Genomic DNA, 22,315 nt, shown 5'->3' with positions numbered 1-22,315 from the left:
CTTTGGGGATTAAAATATAGATGAGTAGGCTGCTTTCGATTTATCTGCATTTTTTAAGTATAAATACGTTTTTCTGAAGTTTAATAATAAAAATGAACATTCTGAAAATTAACATTTAGTATACATGTTTTATCATTCAAAGTGACTTTATATATCTTAATTTAATTCTCACAATAATTCAGTATTTTAGGTAATGTAGTTACAAGTTAATAGATGTCAAAAGTAAGTCATAAAGAAATGAGAAAATTTGTAGAAAGTCATAGAAGAATAAGTGAACACCTGAGATTTGAACCTTATTAGCCCATTACACAAATGGACAGTCTGATCCCCTATACTGGTCAAATGGAGAAAATTGTGAGAGAAACTTTTAAAGTACTGAACAAAAACTTTACCAAAAGGAATTCCACTTTCAGTAATGGCAGAGTTAGTGTTCAGGCCAGTGCTTCAGCTGAGGATAACTAGAAAAAATATTAAAAAAAAAATATTTCTGAAGGCATTGATGAGTGTGGTAAAATTATAGTCCCGAAGATGCTTCCACACCCTAGTTCCTGGGACCGTCAGTATGAGAAGATATCATACCCATGCATTTGTTCAGGTAAACGGACATAATTAAGATGTAATTAAGGTTAGTAAACGTTGACTTTATAATAGGGGGATTATCCAGCTGTACAATTTCATCATATGAGCCCTTATGTTAGTCCTTCTGCAGAAGCAGAAGACATAGAGATTTGAAACACAAAGACAATCCATCATACCTTTGCTGGCTTGAAGATCCAGGGGACCATGTAGAAGGTATAAGAAGAAAATGACCTCTGTCAACAACCACTGAGTTTGGAAAGGATCCTGAGACTGAGAACCAGAGCCTTGACAACACTTGGATTTTGGATTTATGAGGCTCATGCCGTCTCCCAACTTCTGACTCACAGAAACTGTGAGATAATAAGTCTGCATTTTTATGGTGCTAAGTGTGTGATGAATTGTTGCAACAGTGCTAGAACATTAATACAGAGAGCTAACATAGTGATGAGGAACTGCTCATCTAAATTTTAGAGAAGCAATCCATTATTCCAGTATGCTTTTACCTTGGGCATATTTTTTTAAAAAAGATTTTTGTATTTTGGGGGGGAGGGGCAGAAAGAGAGAGAATCTTCAACAGACTCCTTCATGAATGGGGAGCCCAGTGAAGGCCTCAATCCCACGACCCTGAGATCAGAATCGGAGCTGAAATCAAGAATCAGACATTTAACAGACTGAGTCACCCAAGCCCACTACCTTGGGCATATTTACAAATCTAGAAGAAGAGACTGAGATGAAGCAATGCAGTTACACCTACATCCTAAGGAAAGTGCAAGTAGAGCCTGGATCCTACCATGACTGAGGGACTCCAGTAAAAATTTAAAGTTTGGATGGTGGGCCTGAGGAACCATACCTTAGGTTTAAGACTGGAATAAGTAAAAGAGCCAACATGTGAGTTCTAGTATAGCTTTCTTTAATCAATTTGAATGTGCCAAGGAATCTCATTCTCTAAAATTGGGTTAAGTCAGTAGATCTTAACTGGTGGCAGTTTTTTGTTTTTTGTTTTTTTTCCCAAGGGACATTTGGCAGTGTCTGGGGATATTATGGTTGTCACAACTAGGGGAAGAGGATGACATTGCTTTCTAATGAGCCGAGACCAGGAAGACTATCGAGTCTCCTACAGTACATGGAACAGCCTCCCACAACAAACATTTACCTGTGCCCAAATGCTAATAATCCTGCAGTTCATAAACCCTGTTTTAAGTTGATCCCAGATAGCTGTTGCCTGCAGATGCCCAGGAGAAGCAAACACAAAACTTCTTTGGAATAATTTAATGTGATGCTAGTCCTCAAGATATTACTATAAACAGTTTTATGAATAAAATATCCAGTCTGAAGTAAAAATTAATAAAGCAGTTGAGAAGATAGGACAGTATGAATGACAACATAAAGAAATATGACTATCAAAAGAGACCAAGAGAATTTCTTGATGAATAGAATCATCTAGACTTTATCTACCTATTGTACTCAAAAGATAAATTAAAAGGTTAAAAACTTTGGCAGAGAACTAGGAAATATAAAAAGTCACATAGCAGAGTTGCCAAGTAGAATAATAAAAGTATTAAATAGAATTACTAGAACTAAAAAAAGTACAGTAACTAATGTTAAGAATCCAATCAGTGGGTTTGTAAGTAGGGTGGAGAAAATAAAGAGAGAATTAATGGTGAGGAAGCTCTGTATCAAAGAAGCATGAAGTAAAAAGATAAAACTCACCAAAAGATATAAATTATATTGAAAGTAGAATTAAAACAACTTACATATTTATTTGGAATCTCATAAGGAAATGGGAAAACAAATGGTGCAGTAGCTGTGTTTGAAGAGATCATGACTGAGATTTATTAGATATGAATGAAATAGTAATTTAGAGATTCAAAAACTTCAACTTTTAAACAGGACAAGTTTAAGGAAATTCACAACTACACAACTACTACTTGCAATATAAAAATGTCTGTAACAAAAGTAAAAGATACTAAAAAGCTGCATAAGAAAAATGATATACTACATTCAGATGAATCATTGAGAACTGAATTCTAACAAAAGCCATAAGATCATTGAACATCTTCAGTGTGATAAAATGAAAAAAGAACCCAACCACCTAAAATTATCTGCCTATCTAAAATACCCTTTCAGGATAAAAGCAAAATAAATTCATTTTCAGACAAAACAAAAAGGAATTTATTACCAGGAAATACAAACTTAAATAAACATAAACTCAGAAAAACATTGTATTAGTGTTTTAAAGGAGCACTAGATTCCAAAGATACTCGAAGCAGTGACAAGGCATGAAATGGTAAATATGTGGGTAAATCTAAATGAGTACTGACCGGATACATAAAGTCATATAAATAATATACAGAGAAAAATAATTTATAACTTATGGATGCAGTAAATAGTGTTCTAATTCTGCTGTCTTGTCTGGCAGGATGTGTTATAGTTCCAAATGAACTAACTTGCACTACCTTCTTTTTAGCTAATAATAAGAAATAAATAGGTATTAAAATCTGAATCTTCTAAATCTTTCAAAAATATTTAATCAAGGAAAATATGTACTAAAACAGACGATCAACAGTCAAAATAATATAAGCAATTGATGTTCTCCTTAATGTTTTGTGTAATTCTACTTAGTACTAAATGGAGACATTTATGAAAGACCTGTTCAAGATCTGTCCATTGAGTTTTCCATTTTGCAAGTTTCATCTTAATTCTTAGTAACATCCCTGATAACAATGAAAATGGAAAGCTGCTGTTCATAATCCATCTAATAAACAGAAGACATATTTTTAGATGCAGAATGGTGATAACCTCTCCCATTTATTCATTTCATTTTATTATAATAATTAGTTAAAAGACACCTAAAAAATACTTTGAGAATGCTAAAGAAATGTATATCTGCATAATGTTATTTATTTTTAACATAATGTTTATAAAATAAGACAATGAGTAAACATTCATGGAGTTTTTATATGAATGCATAGTCTACTGCTTCAGCAATCACTATAGGTCCTGTTTGTATTGCTTCTAGAATGAAGGTCTGAAATTCTTTGTTTTTCTGGGAGGAAGAGTATCCTCAATCTCTCCAAGAATCTATTCAATTGTATTGAAATAAGCATAGAACATTTGTGAGCTTTGAAGTATTCTCTTCTGTATGTTCAGATATCACAACACATCTAATAGAATGGCCAAAACACAAAAAGCACTGAGACCACCAAATGCTGGTGAGGATGTGGAGCAACAGGAATTCTCATTCACTGCTGGTGGGATTGTAAAATGGCATGGCCACTTTGCAAGACAGTTTGCAGTTTCTTACAAAGTGAAACATAGTCTTACCATAAGATCTAGCAGTAGTGCTCCTTGCTATTTGCCCAAATGAGTGGAAAACATATATCCACACAAAAATGTGCACATGGATGTTTATGGCAGCTTTATTCATAATTGCCAAAATCTGGAGGTAATGAAGATGTCCTTTGATAGGTGAATGGATACATAAACTATGGTATGTCCAGACAATGGAGAAATATTTCATAACTAAAAAAACCTGCTATCAAAATCGTGAAAGGCATGGAGGAACTTTAAATGTATGTTATTAAGTGAAAGCAGCTGATCTGAAAAAACAACATACTGTGTAACTACAAGTATATGACATTCTGGAAAAAGCAAAACTATGAAGATTGTAAAAGCAATAGTAGTTGCCAGTGTTGAGACAGGAAGGAGTGATTAATAGGCCAAGCACAGAGGATGTTTAGGGAAATGAAACTATTCTATATGATGCTATAATGGCAGGGATATGTCATTTTACTTTTGTCAACACCCATAAAATAAACACCACCAAGAGTGAGCCTTACTGAAAGACTTTGGGTGACTTACAGACTTTAGGTGACAATGTTGTGTCAGTGGAAATTTCTCTATGCTCAATTTTGCTGCGAACCAAAAACTGCTCTAAAAAAATAAAGTCTATTGAAAAATAAAAATTTTAAAAAAACATTTTTAAAATGAGTACATGTTATATATCTTTATGCTTTAAAAGAGAATCAGAATTTGGGGCACCTGGGTGGTTCAATCGGTTAAGCATCCAACTCTTGATTTCGGTTCAGGTCATAATCTCAGGGTTGTGAGATCAAGCCCCATTTCAGGCCCTGCGCTAGGCAGTCTCCCTCTGCCCCTCCCGCCCACCTCTCTAAAAAAAAAGAGAGAGAAAGAAAATCAAAATCCGTGGATCTTTATGTTTTGTTTCTGCTATCCACCTCATGACCCTAAAAGAATATACATCTATTAATGTCCTTTTCTTTGGAAGCAGGAATTATAGTCTTTGCATATTACTTCAGACAATTCACACAGAATGAATAGATAAGAGCCAAGGATAAAACAGAATGAGCTACCTTAATTTTAGTGCTGTAGTAAACAGTTTTCAGTTTCTTGTGCCACAGTAAAAAATGTCATTCGTCCATTCCTCATGGTATCAACAGCCAATAGTGTAAGTTTGGATAGCACTTTACAGTTGACAGAGCATGTTCACATAATATTTATTTATTTTTTACCATAAGCCACTAAATTAGATGGTGCAAGTCATAGACCTATTAGGGTGGTGAGAAAATTGAAGCTCAGAAAGAGTTCATATGTGATGTCATACAGCTAAGAATTGTGTTCAAATCTGGAATTTCTTCTCTCTCTTACTGTTGTACTTCATAGAAACAATCAAAAAAGTTGATATATGTCTCATAAAAATTGCCTTAAAGATCACAGTATCCTAACATGTTAAAATTAAGTTGGTAGTATTTTATATTACTGAGAATGTGATGAGCTGAGTCTCCTCATAGGCTCCTGATGAAACTAAAATTGGTAAAATTCTATCAGAAATAAAAAAAAAAAGAAATCATTTGAAAATAATTATAGAAAACAATTTTTAAGTTCAAAGTCATTAATACAGTAACAAGATATTTTTTTGCAGCATTATCACAGCTGAATTCATGATAGCAAGAAATGGGAAGCAATCTAAAAAAAGAGGAATGATTGATTAGGTGAGCCATAACATCTCTAAAAGATAGAACGTTATGTAGTCATTTAAAATTATATTTTGAAAAATTTGTTGTGCCATCAAAATACAAATTTTTTGGGGGGGTGGAGTCTGATGTGTTAACAGTGGATAACTCTAAGCTCTCCATTATAGTGATTACGAATTCAGACCCCAATTCCAGAGTGCCTGAGTTCACAGTCTGTCTTGGGCAATTGCTACCTTTGTGATGCCAAGGAATTTACATAAATTTCTGTGCCTCAGTTTGCTCAAATGTAAAATGGAGAAAATAGTAGCACATACTGATCACGCTGTTGTGAAAAATGAGAAACTAGACATAAAGAGCTTAGAAATGTTCCCCAAACATGATATGTTTTATGCTCGAGTTTTATTGTCATCACCCTATGAACTGAGTGTATGCTTATTATATTTCTTCTCTGTCAGATTTCATTTCCAGAAACTGTACTTTGAAAAGCCAAAGGAAATTATCCCTAAAATCACTTTCCTCCTTCCCCTTTCCCACTTGTAATTACCCAAGTAAATCTTAAAAAAGAAAATGAGAGAAAAACAAACTACCTTTTCTTCAAGTTAATGCCTCTGAGTCGAGAATCAACAGTGAAGGTTTTAAAGGCACTGGGCTTCAAGAACAGTGATTGTGTCAGGGAGGGTCCTGAAGTTGTAGATCTCTGTCTAGGATGAGGGGCATTTGGTTGTTTTATCTGTCCATGGGCCTTCACAGACATCTTCGCTCTTAGCCCTGGACTGAAATGTTTTATATTTAGTATTCTCATAGATGATTTTCTATTCACTATTAGACCCCAGTTTATGATTTTAACTTTCTTAAAGATTTTTTTTTTTTTTTTTTTTTTGAGAGGGGGGAAAAGGCATGGGGTGGGGGGGGGGGGGGGGGCAGGAACAGAGGTAGAAGGGAAGGCATACTCCCCCCGCTGAGAAGGGAGCCCTACCAGGGGCTGGATCCCAGGGCCCGAGATCATGACCTGTGGCGAAGGCAAACGCTCAACCACTGAGCCACCCAGGCGCCCCTAGACCCCAATTTAAGATAAAAATTTTTTTTAAGATTTTACTTATTTATTTGATAGAGAGCACAAGCAGGGGAAGCAGGAGAGGGAGAAACAGGCTCCCCGCTGAGCAGGAAGCCTGACTGGGCTGCATCCCAGGGCCCTGGGATCATGATCTGAGCCACCCATGTGCCCCAAGATTAAACTTGTAATTAATCCTCTTTCTTCTATTATTTTGGGCACTTTATAGGAAAACACATAGACGTATAATGCAGTAAAAGTGATTTTCTATCCTCTATTTGTAATGCAGTATAGTACATACTTAAGGAGTGTGGGAAGCGTGTGAGTTTCCTTTTTTTCTTCCAATACCTTTCTACCTTTTGTACTTTTGTAAATTTTTGAGATTTTCTGCAATGAGCATGCCTTATATTTATAATAAGAAAAAAGGCTATAAAATGAAAGCCATATAAACGTTTTAGAGGAAAGAATTAGCAATTATATTCTTTACAGTAGCATTATATTTTCTGATCTTTCTCAGAGTTATTATAAAGATATGTTGAATTATATTGCCCCTCAAACACGAAGTGCTTTTCAGTGTTTACAAGCTATATTTAAGGGATGCCCTCAGTGAAATTCAGCTTCATTTAGGGTGATATTTTACAATAACTCTGTGCCAGAATGATGCAACAGGAATAGAAACATCAGAATTATACACTTTGCTCAGCTACGACTCAAGGTACGTAAACACATATGGGCAGAAACGCAAATCTAGCATCGATTTAAGAGTTTTCCCGTAGAGAGCAGTTATTTTCATCTGTACACTCATTCTTCTTTCATACTTGATATGCAAGCGCACACTATTTCCTGAGTGAATATGGATATACATCTGCTCCGAAGGGACATATGTATGAAGGAGCTAAAAACAGCAGCTATGTGTACTCATATTTGGCAAGACATCTGGGTGGATTTATTTTACCTAATTTAACTGCAAAATGTATATGTTTCACTTGAATTTGTGAATACTTAAATCAATTGCAGTCTCTTGATTCTTCCCTGGCTTAGGATTTATTACATTATGCCCTATTTTTAGTAGTTATAATTGAAAATATAATGGTAAGTCCTTGTGTATTTTAACTGTACACATTTAAAGAAATTTCACTTATGTATTAAGACCATGGGCTTTAAAATAAAGAGCTGTTTTTTTTTTTTTTTTTTTTTTTTACCTTTCTTAAAAGATTTTATTTATTTATTTATTTATTTATTTGAGAGAGAGCGAGAGTACAAGCTGCAGGCAGAGGGAGAAGCAGGTTCCCCCCTGAGCGGGGAGCCTGATGCGGGACTCGATCCCAGGACGCCTGGGATCATGACCTGAGCCAAAGGCAGACGCTTAACTGACTGAGCCGCCCAGGCGTCCCTAAAATAAAGAGCTGTTTTACAATAAAGTGTGCCACAACATAGCTTCATTACATGACTCTGTAAGGGATGGGAGTTGAACTTAGCTTGAAGGTGAGCATGACACCAACAACACACTCTTAAGTCTTTACGTTTCATGTCATTTCTTAAGACAGAACCATGCTGCCTATATTCCAGGCAATGTGGTTGTTGCTGTGGGTACAGAGATGCGTGGACTGTGTTAGTGATTTCTAGGAGCTCACAGTGCAGGAGGCAAACAGATAAATAAGTATGGCCCCATCTGGTGGGCTCTGTAATACATATTACAATTGTGTCACAAAGGTGAGAGGAGACACTCGAGGGTATAATCAAAAGCCAAAGGAGGACAGACATGCCACTGAAAACCTGTCCATAGAAGAGCCACTTTGGTGGCAGCACAAAGATAATTATTTTATTTTACTTCATTTTACTTCATCTTATTCCATTTCATTCCATTCATTTTTTTTAAAAATAAATTCTAGTGCTGGGCCAGCAGCACATGGGGAGAGAAGGCACACACAGACTGCCTTGCCCCAGTGTCTTGTGTGTTGTAGAAAATGAGGCTACTGTGCTTGCTTCAGCCAGGGTCGGCTCTGAGAAGAGTATATGAAACCAGTTTCCCTCAGAGGAAGCTCTAGCACCCAATGGAGCCTCCTCCATTATAGGAGATACACATGCAAACAGATTATTAGATGAAGAACAAAAATGCTGAAGTCTAAAGTCTTCAGAGGGCTGGGAGAAGCACAAAGGATGAAGTTGCTACCCTCATGGGCCAGAGGGGCGGGGGTTGTCAAAATACAGTTTAAATATATGATGTCTCTTGGTTTTAGACACGTTAATGTCAAAATTTCTGTATTTTAGGATTGAAGAAGTGCTAAAATTAAGGGTCCTCATATCGAATGTGAAATACCTTTGCAGATAGAGAGGTGGAAAGGTTTTCTGGATTAGGGTAATGGTATATGCAAAGTTGTGAAATCGAAGAAAGAATATTGGGCCTTTCTAAGAAAGACAATTACTTTGTTATTGCATTGGGTATGTAGATGTGTATTTTAAATGGTGCACGGAATATTGATATATATGAAAGTTTCATTATGACACCAAAGTTGTGTAATAATAATATATTTTCCCAGAAGAAAGTCATTTAATTGTTATATTATTAAAGGTACCTCTAGGGCGCCTGGGTGGCTCAGATGGTTAAGCGTCTGCCTTCGGCTCAGGTCATGATCTTGGGGTCCTGGGATCGAGTTCCGCATTGGGCTCCCTGCTCCTTGGGAGCCTGCTTCTCCCTCTGCCCCTCTCTTTCTCTCTCTGTCTCTCATGAATGAATAAATAAAATCTTTATTAAAAAAAAAAAAAGATACCTCTATTTAACTTGAAACACCTATGAGATTTTTTAATGTTTTAAGTATTTATATTTATTCTCATGGTGGACATTTTCTGAATTAATATTGCACACAATATCTCTAGTATATTGTATTTATTTTCATTTTGTATTTTAACAAGAAAAACAGCCATTAGATGTACCAGGTGTAGGAATGTTTTGGGTAAGAACTACTTGTTTAGGCTTTTCTCTCCCTATTATTCCATCTGGAGAAAGTTCACAATCTGTAGCTATTCCTCCCCATCCCAAAGTGAGAAGAGGAGAAAGAAGGTCTCCATCAGAAAAGGTGTCTTTTCAGAATGGGAGACCACATTTCTTAAACTTGACAAAAGTGTTAATACTAATACGTTGATAGGCACTATACCATTTAATCCTCCCAAAAGTTATTTGAAATAGATGCTAATATAGCACCTGTAAGGATGAGTATATGAAAGCTAAGTCTAAGAAAGTGTAGCAAGTTCAAGGTCACAGAGCCAATAAATAGGGGAGGGAAGAATCTCAGATCTTGCTGCAAACCATATAGAGTCTGCTAAGCTTTTAAAGAGGATTAGTGAAAATAATAGTTCAAGAAATATAAAATATTCACCTTTTCCCTGTCCTGTACCCTTCCCCTTAAGAAAGGTATGTAATGCCTTGCCTTCTCCTAGGCAAAGCAAATCCAGAAATCATGGTCCATAGGGAGGAAAGTTTTAAGATCCTAGTCCCCCAAGACTACCCTCATTTCGGATAACAGCTGTAAGTTTGGGGGCCTCAGGATCACTCTTGCTTTAGATTAGCTGGATATGAATTTGACAGTCCCTCTTAACCACCTTTAGGTTTGATAATTCACTAGAAGGACTTACAGAACTTGGTGAAAACCGTATATTTACGCTCACACTTTATTTGGGGAAAAGATACAAATTAAATTCAGCCAAGGGAAGAAACTTACAAGACAGGACCCAGAAAGGGGTGCAAACTTGGAGCTTCCAGTCATTCTCTCTCTGTGGGATCATGGGAACTTTTACCTCTTTCCAGTCAGGAAATGTGACAATATGTGAAGTACCACCATTCAGAGGCTTTGGTGTCTAGAGTTTTAACTGGAGCTTGATCACACACTTCCTTCTTGGCTGACCTTCACCTTCTAGCCTCTCCCAGAAGTTTGGGCTAATACCTTTAGACCTTAAAATCCCCCATCACAATTTACATTGTTAAGACTGTCTGGCAGCCAAAGTTCTAGTAAAATGAAGACATTCCTATCGGACAGGACTCCTATCCAGAAGTCTAGAGATCACCTCCCAGTAATCGAGGACCAACATTCGTCACTACACAATGTCCTATGAGTTTAACCTAAAAAAAAACAAAAACAAACAAACAAAACCTCTAATATTTATAGTGCCTTTTAAAAAACCTTGATTTTAGTTCCTTGAATAAAAAACCCAGTGAAGTGTAACCTACAACAACAAAAGTATTCTCTTCTGTTCCCAGTACCAGCAGCACTAGAATTTCCAGGGTATTTTACTCCCCATCTGTATAAAGGGCTTACCGTCCACAAAATACTAGAGCTCTCACTTTATCTGTAGAGGTGAGAGTTGGGTGGGTGATGGAAAGAGTATGATTTTTTTTGGGGGGGAGAGGGTACAGAAGGAGAGGGAGAGAGAGAATCTTAAGCAGGCTTCATGCCTAGTGCGGAGCTAGACGCAGGATTCAATCTCACAACCCAGAGATCATGACTTGAGCCAAAAATCAAGAGTTGGATGCTTAACTGATGGAGCCACCCAGGTGCCCCAAGAGTGGTACGATTTTTAGACTTGTATTTACCAATTTATTTTTTCAGGACAAAGCACAGTATAGCTTCCTCTAATCTACATTGTATTACAGGGTATTTATATTACTTTCTAAAGACATAAACTGATGTTCTTCTCAGGAAGTGGAAGTTGAGTATGATGAATTTGAGTAGTTTTCACAATAGATGTGTATCTAATAAACATGGATTAGCTAAAATAGCCATTCTTAAAATGCAGGATGCAGTCAGAAAGTGAATACATTCCTTGTGTCTAGGGCCCTGCTGTGAATTAAACATGCACGTGATTTATGAAAAGCCCCCATGATAGAAAACTCTCTCAATTTAAAATAATTCTATTTAAGGAATATGCTTATCTTTCCTCAGTGGACGTAGATACTCATTTTTAGGCATGACCAGGAACAATGTTAACATTCAACAGAAAGGTCTAAATTAGACGTATATTAAGTACTATATAGGGCAGAGCAGGAAATAGTTCCCATGTTGCAAACATCAGGAACAACCTGAAGCATTGTAGCAAACAGGTCTCCTTAGAACAATAGAACTTTACCCCCTTCTTGCCGCCCCCCCACACCTTAGCAAATAATCCAAATATTTATTCCAAACAAAGATAGCACCTCTCCAAGAAATGAATTCTGGAAAACGGATTTTTCCCATATTATTTATCTACCTCCCATTTCTAAACTTGACAGCTGCTTTGGATCACATTTGTACATCCTTTCTTTTTAGAGCATGTATTCCAGTTACCTGCATCCTCATCCACCCTTCACCCATCCATCAGTAAATGCTCCTCTACTCTCTCCCCTCTGATGTTGATAGTATTTTGGTTCTCACTCCTATTCTTCAGTTTTCTCTGTGTTGTCCATTGAGTCCTATCTATTTTAATGAATCAGGTTCTGTGCTCTGTTTTGAACTCTGAGAGACAGGTCCTCTCTCTCATCCTTTTCCATGGGCCCCAGCATACATCCCAGTGCTTGGCACAGAGTCTCAACACGTAAGTGACTGCTGAATCTGTGAGCAAGGGAGATAAACAATACTTTCAAATAAGTTTTCCTCAGGCATGCAGATGCATTCTTCGGATGGAATCGACCTATATTGTTCTTCAGTCAGCTGAATAAATGCTATCAAATTATAATTCATGAAATCATGCTTAGGCAGCTGAGGTAATATCATCAAATTATTTTTCAGAGAAACTGAAAAGATAAGTAACAAGATTCTTAGATTTACCAATTAACATATGATGTCTGAAGTAATACTGTGATTTTAAGGCTTAATTTTTGAAAAACCCTGAGTGTCTGTGCTGATGACTGTGGAGGAATATAAAGCTCTAGATAACAGATGTACCGGATGGCAAAGCTGATGTTATAGCAACCGCAAGTTTGGAAACATCACTTGTACTTTGCCCAAACACAAATTCACTTCCCGCATGCCTGAAATAAACTTCCATGGAATAGACTTCCCAAGGGCTAATGGTTAGGGCTAGCATTCCACTTCAAAATGCAGTACTCAAAAAATTCCAGGTTAAACCCAAGAGTTTGATTCCAAATACTATGGAAAATAAACTATTTTGGCCTGAGTCCTTTTTTGGAACAGGTTTTCTGAAATAGATGGATCTCAATATGATTACATCGGATTTAAAATAACGGTCCAGGAGCATCTAGATTAGTTGCCCAAAAGTCTTTTGTTGGTTAAAACAAATACAAAAAAATAAAAATAAATAAAAATGGAGTTTTGATCCTGAGAAACTTATAAAATGTATTTTATATTTATAATAACATTAAAAGGAAAAAATAAGTATGCAACTCTAATCAAACAAATTTTTTTCAGGGCAAATGAATACATGAAATTATGGACATAATGGTTTGACATCATTTTTGTTTGTTTTGTTTAGAGAGGGGGAGCAGGGAGGGGCAGAGGAAGAAGGAAAGAGAATCTTAAGCAGGCTTCAGGCCCATCGCAGAGCCCGATGTAGGGCTTGATCTCATAACTCTGAGATCATGTCCTGAGCCAAAATCAAGAGTTGGATGCTTAACCAACTGTGCCACCCAGGTGCCACTGACACTACATTTTATGTCAAACATTTTTTTAAAAACATAATTGTGTTTACCATTATAAAATGTCCAGATTTCATGGGGTAAATATGGAAGCATTCTTGTCAAGGTAATAATAGTCTAGCATCATTTACTGAGCATTTACTATGTGTCTTGCACTGCTTGAAGTGACTAGGTTAAAATACTGATGCAGACGTAGGTGTGTGTACATAAAAAATTTTATGAAATAAAATTTAATTTGACTCAAAAGTCCTACATAATAATGAGTGAATATTAGAAAATATGGACCTTAAATGGCAGCTTTCTATTCAACAAATTCAAGTTAACTTAAGCCTTAGATTATGGATTTGGTTTTGTGATGAATGGCTCTCAAGTTTTCCTTTCAGAGAGTACAAAGTTATTTTTGTTCCATCAACATACTCAGTTCAAGTTTTTTTTTTATCAATCAACTATTAATTTTTCCTGTGTTATGTCACAAACATTTTTTTAGTTTTCCCTGAGAATTGAATAAGTTGACAAATTGTTTAGAAAAACCAATTAAAAACATCCTCTAAGAATATGTATATGGTAAATCCCATATTCCATTTAGTACAAATTCATTTACTGGGAATTCTTAATTCTAAACATAAAAATAAGATTTACATATTGTTTTAATGATTTATAGCAAAATCTGCTTATTAGCAAATTTGCAGAAACTTAACGCAAGCTTATGGAACTTAAAGGCAAGACAACATCTAACACACTTAAAAACAAGTAACTATATATTTTCCCCCCTAAGGATGAATTTTGTTTCTTAAAGAGGAAGAACTTCTTGAAGTCTGTGCTTTTTTTTTGGGGGGGGGTGTTACTAAACCTTTTAAAATATTGTCAGGTAACATATGGAATTGCAAACCCTGTAGGACTATTTGCACATTCTGTGATTTCATATTAACTCCTTGCTTTTTGGTTAACCAGTTAATTTTCCACCATGGTTTGACATCTAGAATCCACTGCAGATTTTCATATCATATTTCATATGACACTATGGCAATGTTTATATTTATTATTTTCTCCTTTATTAAAGTTTTATTCTTTATCATTAATTTTTCCCTGGATTTTCTTAATTTTACAAATCATTGTTTGGGAAAGGACTAGGATAAAGAATACTGTGTGATGCTCTAATGGAGAAGCAAACAATTTAAGATGAAGATCCTTAATTCTATGTGGTAAGAGTCTAATTGACACAAGACATTCATGCATAGTGACCAAATAGATATTAAAGAATAATAATAATAACAACAAATAAATAGGGGCACCTGGGTGGCTTAGTAGGTTAATTGTCTGCTTTTGGCTCAGGTCATGATCCCTGGGTCCTGAGATCAAGCCCTGGGTCCTCAGGCTCCCTTCTCAGCAGGGAGCCTGCTTCTTCCTCTCCTTCTGCCGCGCCCTCTGCTGTGCTCTCTCACTATCTCTGTCAAACAAATAAATAAAATCTTTAAAAAATAATAAAAAAAGAAAAAAAAATAACAAATAATATTTCTACTTTTTTTTTTTTTAAAGATTTTATTTATTTATTTGAGAGAGAGAGAATGAGAGAGAGCGAGTACATGAGAGGGAGGAGGGTCAGAGTGAGAAGCAGACTCCCCGCCGAGCAGGGAGCCCGATGCGGGACTCGATCCAGGGACTCCAGGATCATGACCTGAGCCGAAGGCAGTTGCTTAACCAACTGAGCCACCCAGGCGCCCCAGTATTTCTACTTTTTGATGAGTTATTCCACTCCAATAAAATTTCCACTTTTTGATGGGTTATTTATTTTTAATTGTGCCAGTAACTTTCAAATATAATTTTTAACCCTCACAACAATCCTGTGAGGTTATCATGAATCTGGTTTTGTTTTGTTATGAGGCTAAGGGCAGAATCCAAATAGGCTTAGATTTTCCAACCCCAAATACGATGTCCTCTCTATTAAGGTTGTCAACTAGAAAAGGTAAAAGACCAGCTAATTGTGAGATAGAATTTAGAAATTCTCTTATTCTGTGATGGGAAGGTATAGATTGCCTGTACCATCCCTGACTGTGTTTCTCTTTTGCAAATTTTTAATGTTTAATTGCACCTGAAGTCAGAAAAGGCCATTATTACACTGTGTATATTAGGTAAGAACCCTAGCCCCCAAAAGGTTGAGATAAATAGCATTAGGAAGGAATTTCCTAATTCCAAACAAACAAAAAACAAAAACAAACAAACAAAAATAACAACTTATTGATCCTAGGTAGAAATCTTATTCCAAAAATCTTTGTGTAGCTCAGTTGTCCACAGCCCTTAGCATCTTAGCTCGTCTGGCTGACAGTGTCCTTTTTCCTGTGTTAGAATCTGAACAGCACATGTGTGCAAGGATAATTTTATTCCTTGTGATGAATAAAAAATATTTGGAAAGTCAACCCCTGCTTTAAATAAACCTAAATGTATTTTATTTCTCTTTTCTCAAATGCAGAATATATTTAGTATGAAACATACTAACTTCTCAAAGTCAAAACTAGGAGCTTGAGGGTTTCTGAGGTAGACATTCTGTATTTTTGAAATCAATTTGAGTTCTATATTGATTAGGAAATAAAATTGACTATGAAACAGATGCAAAATAATGTAAATTCGATGGAATATTATTTATCTTTCATGTAACAGTCTAGGTTTAAGCAATCCAATAGAGTTAATATTTTAGTTCAGGAACCTAGGCTGCTTTATTGTGTTGAAGTGCCTTTCATATGGTATGACTTACGATATAAGACTCGTGATGTAAGGTAACTCATCTATGCCAAGTTGCATTGGCCAGAAATCCTATGTATAATCACACCTGAGTGCAAGGAAACTAGAAAATGCAGACTCTACTCCAGTGTGGCTATCTCCCAATGGAAAGAAAAAAAGAGGATCAGTGTTTCTATGAGTATCATAGAACTACACCTCTCAGTCTCTGCCATATGCTCGATTACCTGAGCTCTCAGTTTTCCTCTGAAAAAAATTGTATTGTAAACTTTATGACTACTTTGCTTCAATGGTACTATGTCAACACTATATGGATTTCCACTTTTTGATGGGTTATTCATTTTTAACTTACTTCTATTCTATTCAGTGAAGGTGGGGTCTGTACATTAATTCTTTGAATTTCGTTGAGAACGCCTTATGACCTAATGTAAGAATAATTTTCACAAATTATCATTTATATAAGAGAAGAACATACATTTTTTTTAATTATGTGGTACAGAAATGCACATTAGGTCATGATTGTTAATAGTGCAGTTTAATGGGCACACATTAAAATCTCTGTCATTTTTTTATGGGGCGCCTGGGTGGCTCAGTCGTTAAGCGTCTGCCTTCGGCTCAGGTCATGATCTCGGGGTCCTGGGATCGAGCCCCGCATCGGGCTCCCTGCTCCGCGGGGAGCCTGCTTCTCCCTCTCCCACTCCCCCTGCTTGTGTTCCCTCTCTCGCTGTGTCTCTCTCTGTCAAATAAATAAAATCTTTAAAAAAAAAAAAAATAAAAAAAATAAAAATAAAATCTCTGTCATTTTTTTCCTGTTTGATTACAAAATTAATGGGTGATATATTGTTAAATCCGTTAAGATCAAGGATGGCTCAATATCTCCCTGTAATTTCATCAGTTTTTTGTTGTACATTTTTCTAGGCTGTTTGTTAGGTGCACACACACAAAATTTCTGTACATTTCGGTCCAGTTTTACATGCTTCCCTGTGCCAAATATATTTAAATTAAAGATTATTTGTCTCCTTCTGGTTACTTGCTTGAATTATCATTTCCCATTCTTTTTTTTTTTTTTTCCCCAACAAATTTCATGAGGATGGGGCTGCGTTTAGGAATCCTCAGTGTATTTGCTTGTTTGTTCCCTTTCTCCCCATCAGCACGGGGGCCTGGCAGAGGCTGACCAGCTTTCTTGATTTCTCCTTTGTTGGACAGAAAACCGTCCCCCACCCACCTTTTCAAAGTTGAGTGGCCCTCTTTGTGTTTCCGTCTCAGTTGAAGCTGCCTCTTGCTGATGCTGAAGGTTTCCTCCCTCTCCTCTTTTGGCCAAGCATCCAAGGCCCTTGGTTGTGATCACAGGGGGATGGCTAGAGTGGCAGCCGAAATGGCAGATTGCACGTCAGTTTCCAGGGCTGCCTGCTTCACTTTGTGTTGTGAGGATTTCCTAGAATGTTTTGCGAATTCATTTTATAAATATATTTATCCAGAATTTCTAGGTGTCTTTAAATTTTCATTTCTAAGGGATCTGCTCCTTTTTAATGTCATACACAGGAATGTCTTTGGATTATTTCATGCTTTTGCTACTCTCCGATAACAGGAAACTACATTTAGAATAATTACTCTTACATTTATGATACATATTTTTGTTTTGTTACCCTAAATATCTCTAGTCAGTATCCTTTACTAAATTCAGAAATAAACCTAGCATAGGTTTTGATAGAGGATGGCATCATCAAATATAATCTAAATAACTCCAGCCACATATCCCTGGCCTCCACCACGTACTGGGCCATATTCTCTCTGTGCTCCAACCACACTGGCCTGAAAATGATCGCACTTCCTTCTACCACAGTGACTTTGCACATCCTATACAGCTGCACCCTTTGCCTAGACATAATTTTCCTTCCCTTTCACGCGTTTCTCCAACCTCACTGTGGCCAATACTTTCTCAAAAGAAACAACTCTGACCTCCCTTATATTATCAAATCACAACTGTAATTTCTCAGCACAACTGAAGGGATCTGAGAACAGCAGTTAATTCATATTTACATGTGTGTGTATGTCAGTGTGCATTTGTGTGCTTTGAATGAATGTTGTGAAGGCATGGGCCTTGTGTATCAGAGTGAACTGTGTATCTCCCCTGTGCACCACGGTGCCGGTGTGCAGTGAATTATGTATTAGTTTCATAAATGAAATACTGTGTGAATCTACTTGAATGACACAGTGAGAGAATAGGCCTTGATAATATTTTCATTTTGATTGAATAGCGTATTCTGTTTTTGCTCTCTCAGATGTGTTTGTTTACAAGACACTAGTTGTGGAACACATCGAACATTGCTACCTCAGCATAATTTTACACCAGTCACTCTATTGAGAGTGGATTGGCTTTATTGTTTCAGTTTTATAGCACTGCCTAATGATTGGAAAAGGACTAGATGATTTCCCCAATGACTACAGTTTCCCTGAATGAGCATAAGGTTATTTTTTTTTGAGACTATTTGTTTTAGCGTCTGCCGTACTTTTACAATCTAAAGATAACCCCCAAAATAAACTTATAACTAATTTTAACCTAGAAGATACTAAACTCTAACATGAAATAGGAGACAACGGAGGATGTAAAATTAAAGTAAATGTTCTGGGTTTTCATTTTAGAAAGGATGGGTGCATTATATTTCAGATTTGAGCCCAGAGTAAATAAATAAATACTTTATATGTCATAATGGAGAAACCAATTCCTTTCAATGAAATTTTCAAGAAAGTTAAATTTCCTCACAAAACAGTAATTTTTTTTGGAACTGTCACTTATTGTGATGGTGTTTTTTATTGATGATGTTTGTTTGATTGTTTCTATTATCAAGAATGACACTGACGGTTCAAGACTTAAATGCACCGTTTCTTCAATGAACTTAATATCTAGACTATAGATGGAAGATGGTACACAAAAATGACTAAAAAGTGACTTTGGAGGACATGGTAAATGTGGAAATAAGGGTGTAATCATAGTTAAAAGTTAACTATCATTTCAGTAGAGATGTTTCCTATTAGTATTGTACAGTGAAATTTCAGAAAAAAAATGAAAGAATTTAATTTGCACAAATAATTACATTAGCACAGTTAAGGAATATTAACAATTAGTCTGTATGTTCGACATGAATATGATCTTGCAGAGTTTTAATTGAAGGGATTTATGCATATTTAGCAGGTTTAATGTTGTGTCTTTGTCAATAACTCTGTTGTGTAATATGGGTGGGTGTGATAGGTTGTAATAAGGCCATTTCACAATGGGTGCATCCAAAATGAGGGTCCAGATGTATGGAAGGTGCAAATGGGATACTCCTGAAGAAAAATGGTATGGTTGTAGAAAAGACTGTCTACACTTGGATATTTGGGTCTAGGAGAGAGTCTTAAAATGAACCTATCTCGTTCTTGCTTAAATTCATTTTGTTTTCCAGACACTAATGGGATATTAAAATGGGATTTGTTTTTCCCTTTTCAGAATAGTGGTGAAAAACACTATTCACCAAGGATAAGATGAGACCACATATTGTAAAGAAATTAAAACCTTGGTTTCTCTGGCTTTGATGCTTGTGAACAGCATTTAAAATGCCAATAACTTTTGGCTCAATAATTCAAATGGTGGAACTCTAATGTAATGAAAATTTATATGCAGAGATGCTCATTATAGCGATGTTTATAGTAGCAATATATTCAAAACAAGTATTTTTCCATGGATGAAAGACTAACTAAATAAACTATGATGCATTAAAATAGTTGAACCTTATCTATTCTTTAACTGAGATATATAACATTCGTATACATGAGAGAATTTACATTAAGTGAAAAGCTGAAATATTAAATGGGATTTGGAAGACAAAACTGAAGAAAATAAATCATAGAAAAAAATGAAAAAGGTATAAAAAATTTGTATTGTTGGGCGCTTAGGTTGGACAGTCAGTTAATCATCTGACTCTTTTTTTTTTTTTGGATGTAGTGTTCCATGATTCATTGTTTGTGTATAACACCCAGTGTTCCATTCAGTACATGCCCTCTTTAATACCCATCACCAGGCTAACCCATACCCCCACCCCCTCCCCTCTAGAGCCATCAGTTTGTTTCTCAGACTCCATAGTCTCTCATGGTTTGTCTCCTCCTCCAATATCCCCCCCTTCATTTCTCCCTTCCTAATGTCTTCTTTTTTTTTAACGTATAATGTATTATTTGTTTCAGAGGTACAGATCTGTGATTCAACAGTCTTACACAATTCACAGCACTCACCACAGCACATACCCTCCCCAGTGTCTATCACCCAGCCACCCCATCCCTCCCACCCCCCACCACTCCAATAACCCTCAGTTTGTTTCCTGAGATTAAGAATTTCTCATATCAATGAGATCATATGATACATGTCTCTCTCTGATTGACATATTTCGCTCAGCATAATACCCTCCAGTTCTATCCACGTTGTTGTAAATGGCAAGATTTCATTCCTTTTGATGGCTGCATAATATTCCATTGTATATATACACCACATCTTCTTTATCCATTCATCTGTCGATGGACATCTTGGCTCTTTCCACCGTTTGGCTATTGTGGACATTGCTGCTATAAACATCGGGGTGCACATACGCCTTCGGATCCCTACATTTGTATCTTTGGGGTAAATACCCAGTAGAAGCATCTGACTCTTGATTTCTGCTCAGGTCATGATATCAGTGTTGTGAGATCAAGCCCAACGTAGGGCTCCATGCTCTGTGCAAAGTCTGCTTGGGATTTTTTCTCCCCATCCCTCTGCTCCTCATGCTCATGCTTTCTCTCTCTCTCTCTCTCAAATAAATAAATCAACCTTTACAAAAATTAATATTGTTTACAATAGTAGCATTTATTCTATATGATTTACTTCCATTCGTTGAACTTTTTAGTTTGTGTATATGTTCTGTAATGACTCTGTTACTCTTATGGGATATAAATGATAAAATATTAAAATCAGAGTATATGTTTTCAATACTAAAACTGAAAAATATAAACATGCATGTTCTTTTAATTGAAGATAGCTAAGGGAATAATTGTAAGTTAAAGCTGTTTCATTATTAATAGAAAAATTTAAGAACACCCTATGTATACATACTTTAAAAGACATAAAATGTGGAGAAGTTAAACGGGATGGGCATCTGTATCTGCCAGCAAAAACCTACTAATTTAGTTAATGCTTTAGAAGTAAGCAGCATGAGCCAACTACACTCTATCTCAAAAGAAGTTTCTTTTGTCCAAAGCGCATTTAAGGCTTTGAGATACCAATTTTGCAGCAGACATTTCCCAGCTATCTGAAATTTCTCCAAAATTAAATGACATAAATAACACATGTCATACCAGGTTTTATGACAATTATTCAAGGAAAAATGCAAGTAAACCATAATGTATAGAAGTACATTTCCATTCACCTCATTATAGCATTTTGATAAAGTATACCATTAGGATAGGAAAAAAATAATTCTGAAGAAATTTCCATCATTTTTAGTCTTATTAACAAACACATAAAAGTAATGATTAAATACCAAGCAATGTGGTAATGTTTACTTTTTCCATTTTATTATATCTCTTTTTCCCTCTGTGCATATTAAAAAGAAAAAAAAGTAATTATCATCTCCCTTGGTGGCATACATAGCCTTATTTTTTCAGCTGTGCCATTTATTGAATTTAAGGAGTGCTCTCTATTTTTTCCTTCCCCAAATACTTTAATATTGGAAGTGTTTTAGTAATTCCCATTTTGAGTTGCACAAATTGAGAAATATATATGTGTGTTAGTGTGTGTGTGTGTCAGTATTTTTTTAATGTAACCCTTTTTTCCTCCAAAAAGATTTCTTTGACTCTGTATTGTGAAATGGAAGCTAGAGAGTTTATATTGCTATCAATTTCTTATAGAATCTGAAGCTGAGAGCTAGGTGACATGATTTTGGATTTGTTATAGAAAAGCAGTATGTTTTACTGACCTTGTTAATATCCTTGCTGCTCAACCATTCATTAACTTTGTAGCCCTGAGCAAGCATTTTTAAACTTTCTGCATTTAAATTCCTTCTGTATTTTGGGGAAATATAAATTACTACCTGAGAGAATTGATGTAAAGGATATATACACACACACAATATACATAATATAGATGATAATATATATATTATATGTATAATATATATATAATACACATAAAGTTAGGCAGATCCATGTGGTATACAAAGATTAATAATTTATTCAATTAGATTTTTTTTTTTTTTTGTAAAACCAAGGAGACAACCTACAACCTATCTTTCTTTCTTTTTTTTTTTTTTTTTTAAGATTTTATTTATTTAT

At 35.8% G+C, this 22,315-nt stretch overlaps 1 protein-coding gene and 1 pseudogene across 5 annotated transcripts in view; one reads left to right on the top strand and one right to left on the bottom strand.

Annotated features, from left to right (window-relative positions):
• The window catches only part of LOC116639057, a 63,279-nt pseudogene extending 62,379 nt beyond the window's left edge, over positions 1–900 (bottom strand).
• CDH12 (cadherin 12) overlaps positions 1–22,315 on the top strand; it is a 1,003,710-nt gene that overhangs the window by 158,010 nt on the left and 823,385 nt on the right. The window lies entirely within an intron of this gene.

This window comes from Phoca vitulina, unplaced genomic scaffold (assembly GCF_004348235.1).
Source record: "Phoca vitulina isolate PV1807 unplaced genomic scaffold, GSC_HSeal_1.0 scaffold17, whole genome shotgun sequence".
Lineage (NCBI taxonomy): Eukaryota > Metazoa > Chordata > Mammalia > Carnivora > Phocidae > Phoca > Phoca vitulina.
Note: the sequence above shows the minus strand (reverse complement) of the source record. Positions and strands in the feature narration are given on the sequence as shown.